This window comes from Pinus tabuliformis, chromosome 8, assembly GCF_031772625.1.
Source record: "Pinus tabuliformis cultivar Carrire ecotype Pingquan chromosome 8, CPIR1, whole genome shotgun sequence".
Classification (NCBI taxonomy): domain Eukaryota; kingdom Viridiplantae; phylum Streptophyta; class Pinopsida; order Pinales; family Pinaceae; genus Pinus; species Pinus tabuliformis.
The window spans coordinates 205,623,627-205,629,981 of NC_142294.1; the positions used below are offsets into that span (position 1 = coordinate 205,623,627).

Here is a 6,355-nt window from a genome sequence, read left to right on the forward strand (position 1 = left end):
CGTTTGGGTGTCAAAAAGATCGAACCGGCTGATTTCACCAGTTCCAGTCTGGTTCCAATAACACTAGTTCTATGTTATTCAATATTTTTGAGCAATACCCTGTAGTTATCATGCATGCATATTTATGATAACTACTATACTTTTTCTTACCTTTGTCATTTCCCTAATTTAAAGGCTGCTCTAAGTTACTAATAGAGACAGTTCTAAAAGATAAGGCTTCGAGAACCTTGCTTTAGTTGGTGGAGGCTTAGTACATTTTCTTCTAAAGCTTTGGCCTCAAACTCGAGAGCTACTTGTAAAGCATTCTCCAAAGTATTTATACTAAGCAGGTCCATTTTTCTTTGGATATTTTGGTTGAGAGTCCTCTGAGAAGTGAGTCGAGGAACTTCCAAGTTCATCACCATGGACTTGAAGCCATCAAAAATATTGTTTGATGCCTTTGACCAGGTACTTGCCTTATGTGAATCCATTGCTTCATGATTTCCTCTGCTTTCCCCTTCAGGTATAACCTATCTTGCATTTCTTTCTTGAAGCATATCAAAGTTTGTGTAGGAGGTGAATTTGAGTTGACTAAGTCTCGTACAAGAGCCCACTGCCATGTTAAGTGTTGGTCACTCCATACTGACTTCTTTTAGCATCAACTTCTGTGCATCATTCAGTTGCTATATTTGAATTAAGGCTTCTCGTACAAGAGCCCACCACCATGTTAAGGGTTGGTCGCTCCATATGGACTTCTATTAGCATCAACTTCTGTGCATCATCCAGTTGTTACATTTGAAAGAAGGCTTCTAGGCTTTGCAATGAAGCATCCAACACTTATATTTTAGGATTGAAAGCTTGATATATAGTTCATATATCAGTGATGTTGTTGTCCCATAATACCGTAGGACTGAAAGATTCATATTTGGTTTGAATTTCAATGATAGTGCTGGCCTCACATTTTGCTAGACTCCACATTTTCTGAAAGGCCGTGAACATATTTTGCATTTTAGATGAAATTGTTGGTTGTCAAATATGTCTTATACATTATTTTTATTAGACTTCATGCCTGCAGAGATATTTACTTTTGGCTACTTCCCCAGCCATGATAGAGAAAAGGAGCCCAAACACTTGTGAGGCTTCTTCCTCTACATAGGTGGTGTGTCAGAATGGGTGCTCTTTTTGGCAGACATTTGAGTAACGGTCTTCCGCCAATATAAGATTCTGGTATGCAAGTATAATTTCAACATAGAATTGCCTACATAAACTTAGACCTGAACATTGCCAGAGAATAGAGACTTCAAAGCTAGTTCTTCAAGCGCATGTAATATAGATTCATTTAGAAAAAGGATGCGTGAAGACAATTGTAATGTTGATGACAGACTTTGATCACCATATTGAGGAACTAACATTGTGCCCGAGCCCTACTCGCTTGAGAGTTTTGACAGGGTTTGTGTCTGACTAATATAGTCAATGAAGGTGAGTATTAAATAGGTTCTGATTGGACCACAAAACCATGATGAGTCTCAATGATTCCTCAACAAGGCATCAACCAAAACAATGCAGGAATTACACAAGCCTTTCGGGATGCTCTCTAAAGAAACATGAAACTTCTCATTGTGTTTAGCAACGTTTCTATTGAAGGTCAAATTGGCTCATGTAAAGAAAGGGAATTTTTGCATCTTCAACAACTTCACATTGTCAAAGACAGCGGTATTCTCTTGTCTAATGTAAGAAGAGAAAGAACACTTACAATGCAATATATTCATAAAAACATACTAAGAAATGATAGTTATCAAGATAGAATCTGAATTCAAATGTGGATACCATACAATACAGAAAACAATTGGCCCACAAAACTACAGTTTAGAAAATTCAGGAGTATACATATTATTAAAGCAAAAACATGCACTTCTTCAAATTTATTGAAAAGAAATAGGTATGTGGATAGTCCAGACTAATTTTATCAAAAATTTTAATGATTGGATAACATAAACCCCTACAAAAATGCTCAAAGGTCTGTTGAGCCTTGTGATGCAATCCCTTCAAGAAATGTATTTCCTTATCATACACTATAAACTGTACGAAACCCAGCAAAAATTAGAGTAGCAGGTCTTCTCTAAAGAACATTAGATTTATTATTGAGATTATTACAAGTTTTATTTTAAAAAGTTGATAGCCATCACACTATTTTCTTGTGCTTGGTGGGCGTATGTATTTGTTTGCGTTTGTTGTGATTCTACTTTTGATAATGAAGGTCATGTAACCTATTCTAGGTGTTCTGGAAGTAAGAAGGATATGCATAGATATTAGGTACACCCTTTCAAGTTGAAAAATAAAAACTAAATAAGCACATAGTAAACAAAGAATATATGACTAAATACCTAGTGGAAGTTACTTATTTAGTATGTTGGCTCGGTTGGCATGCTTCATTTGAGTGTAACTTTGTTTATGAAGGTCTAAGCAGGCATTTAAGGTGCAACAGTGTCCCAACTACAAATGTAATCTCCTCGAGACTTCACACATGAACAGAATAGACAAACCTCTCTAGGCATCAGTAGCAGCATAGTCTCCTGAAATCTCCCATGGCTAGCTCCTAAACGAGGGAGTAGTGACAGGCATTGGCGGGACAGGGAGAAGAAATGGGCAAATAACATATTCATTGGTGGCTTGAAAGTTAAAATGCATTTTCTTAAGAATTCTTTAGGGTTTCTTGGGAAGATGATTTTTTTGGGTTAAAATTGGATTTGGTTTGGTTCAGTTTTGGACAAACAACAGATTGACTATACGAATCCCAACTGAACCGAATTATTTGGCTGTACCAAAGTTCTTCCAGATTTTCGAATGTTTTCCTCGATTCAGCCAAACTTTTTTACCATGTAAAAGATAGTTGCTTATTAGATAGAATTGCAATCAATCGAAAGCAAGAATAAACAACTAAGCACAACAAAACAACCACAACTCTAAAATCATTTAAGCAAACTATACTACAACAACATAAATTAATAAAACATAGCATTTATTACATGAATCTGAAAAACACTACATATTTCAACAATAATTTAGAAAAAGGAATCACTCAACATCAATCTCAAACAACATAAAATGCCATGTTTCACCAACTGCATGATAACTTGCAGTGGAATAGTGTTACTTAGAGGAAAGGAATCCTTTTGGAACATTATATACCATTTTTTAGTAGAATGGTTGAGACAAAAAAACACCCTTGAACTTTAGATGTCAAGAAAATACAGCCTATATTTCTAACACATTGTTGATTTCATTCCTACCAACAATCCATGATGTTGCTACTGTTAAAAGACAATCCTTGGTTGACTAGGTTATTGCAGTTGTGTTTTAAAGTGCTTATAATGGCACACTACATATAGAATTTGAAGCAATTTATAAAAATGTTCACTTTAAGGCTTTTCTGCATATGTTTCTAGCAATCCCAAAAGGAAATTTCCGAATCTTTCATATAAAAATTAAATGGGGAAACAAACAAGCAGAGAAAATATCATTATTTATTTTCACATCAGGCCTCTTCTACGCTTGTAATCATTCACAGTTAATGTCAGACTATGCCTCCTTCCATCATTGCTAGGAACTTGCACTCCACAAGTTGACTCAATCTTTTGCTTTCTAGCCATAAAAGCTAAAGGGGCCCCTTGAGCACCCCCATACTTCTGCAGTCCAGCAAGTGAAATTGGAAGTTCAAAATCATGCAAAGTATACACCTTTGCATCTTCTGATACAAGAGAATCAGTGTCGACAAGCTTTCCATCATCCTCAGTAGTTTCTATTGCTATGGCTTCCTCTACTTTGGCTGCATCTGCCTCTTTGCTCGCATCAGTGTTGTCTTCAGCAACCTTCGCCTTTGTATCATAATAATTTTGAGATTGATTCCAATGCTGAGTGAAAGGATCATACCCTGCTTCACCTGCTTTAAGATTAAGGTTTAGAGGCTTGATCTTAGAAGCGTTCTTGAAATTTTTAGCCTTTTTTTTCTTATTCATTTCTGCTAGCATCAAGGCTTTTGCATCCTTGCTTTTGCTCTGAAGAGAAAGGACTTCTAGTTCCTTCAATTTCACTTTAATTCTCTCAACTTTTGAATAATCATGCCTGATCTCCACCAGCTCCATCTCTCTTCTAACCCTGTCCTTTTTAGCAGCCACATTCGATGGCCTTTTGGAAGCCAACTTCTTTTCCTGCAACATTTGTTTTACAGTTTCTGTAGAATACACAAATTGATTTATCTTTTTTAGCGCATTTATTTTTTCCTCAACTTCTGCTTGACTAATCATCCGACCACCACTGCGTTCTACTTCCCGTTCCCAATCTGAAAACTCTTTCTCAAGTGGAGGTGAATCAGACACCCTGGCCATCTGCCATCTTGTTGCACTGCTCTCGCTACCCCAGAAACAATTCAAATACTTGTATGTGGTGCGGTTCTCAAACTTGTATTGTTTATCAGGGTCTGTCGCATTAACATTTTTTACCATGCAAAGACGGTAAGTACTCTGTCCTAACCTGGACATTCCTATCCCAATTCTTACAAAGCAGCCCACAATGATATTCTCAAAGAATGGTTCCATAAACCACTTGGCAAGTTTTGATCTCCTTATTGTTATGCTTCTAATATCTTCAAAGCTGGGAGTGTCAGCAGAGCCGGGACCATCACCATCACTATCTGATTCTTCGCCACTGCTTCCACTTCCTTCTCCTTCACTAGAGGATGACAAACTAAGGCTCGGACTCGCATGAGATTTTCTTCTACTAGGTGATGAATCCCGCCCCTTAGATGAACCAGTATTATCTCTCCGCTTACGCTGAATGTCAGAATCCTGTGCTTTCTGCCACCTTGCTACCAATTCACTCAAAGCATTTTCTTTTACAGACCTTGTCGATTTCACAGAAGAGCGCATCCGTGAAGATGGAGGCCCTGTTTCTTTCCATTGTTGATTTCTAATCTCGTTTTGGCGAGCCCTTTTACGCATTAAATAATTATCCCTTGCTTCTGCTCGTTCTGCCAAAATCAACTCCCAGTCCAGTTCAGACATTTTCCCAAACTACTCCCTATCTTCATCATCTTTGTATAAATCACTTCCTATGCATAATTCGCTATTGGAATCATCACGACGACCCCTGTCATCATCATCCTTGTCACCAGAATCAAATCTCTTTTTCAAGGGCATTCTTGACGCAAAAGCCTTCCTATTTGTTGTCCCAGCATCATCTGAATCATCGTCATCAATGTATTTCGAGTCACTGCCATCATCTGAATTAGAATCTTCCAGTCTCACTTTCGCAGGATTTCGGTTTTGCTTTCCATCATTGGTAGATGTTCGACCAGCTGCTTCTAGCAGCAAATGCTCCAATTCAGCCATAGCTTTTTTCCCCCTCTAAACATCCATGTCGATCGAATAGTCCTTTGTTCCTTGGATAGAGCAGAGACTGCAAATACCACTCCTCAATAGATCTTCAAAACCTAAAACCTACTGTCCATCAAACAGATTAAAATTGTGAGAGGCAAACCACACCATGGAGCTTAATAAATGTACATCACCGACATTACGTTTTGTAATACATGGTCCTTGATCAGTGCTAGAGTCATACAAAACAAAACTACTGCAAATAGCTTAAGCCCCAATCCCACGTTTTTCATAGGAAGAGAGACAGGATGAAAAAGAAGGGTTTCCTTAATAAAAACTGGATATTGTGGGCCAAACAAATGTAAGAAAAACAACAGCTACCATAAAACAACATGAATCTGAAAGAGCTCAATAAATAAAAATCTCCTCCACTCCAGAAACTCGCTTGTTCTTCCGCGGAAACCATAAAAAATCCAAAATACATAAAACAAACCATAAGAAGCCTTGAAGGAATAGAGTTGGAATACCTGTTCTGCCATGGCTACAGCAATACAAGACTTCTAACTTCGCATTTCAAGGCCTCGGCCGCTCCCGCTCCTACCTGAGAAGTTAAAACATTTTCGATGGAAAGATGCTGATATCATTTTTCTCGCCAACATTATGAGGGAGGATTTCTTCTGCTTCATCATCGTGATGGTCTTTTTTTTTCACATGAGGCAGAGGTTCAGAGCTCGAGTCTCCTCGACAATGGGGCCAAAATGTTGGCGTTCACATATGAATCATATAATTCACCCAATTCCACATTAATTGTCAACCTGGGCCTTGACTGGTTATTTCAAGACTATCATGCAAGTTATATGCAGGCCACAGTTTCCCTACCCAATATTGAACATTCAATCATAACATAACAATGTGTAACAACAAGTAATAACTATAACAACAATCATATTAACAACAAGTTAAGACTCACAACAACACACTAAAATCATTGCACAACAAGGAAA

General features: G+C 37.7%; 1 pseudogene; it reads right to left on the bottom strand.

Annotated features, from left to right (window-relative positions):
- Window positions 1–3,509: 3,509 nt before the first annotated feature.
- On the bottom strand, window positions 3,510–5,366 carry LOC149234842 (protein RTF1 homolog pseudogene; annotated as a pseudogene).
- Between the last annotated feature and the right edge of the window lie 989 nt (window positions 5,367–6,355).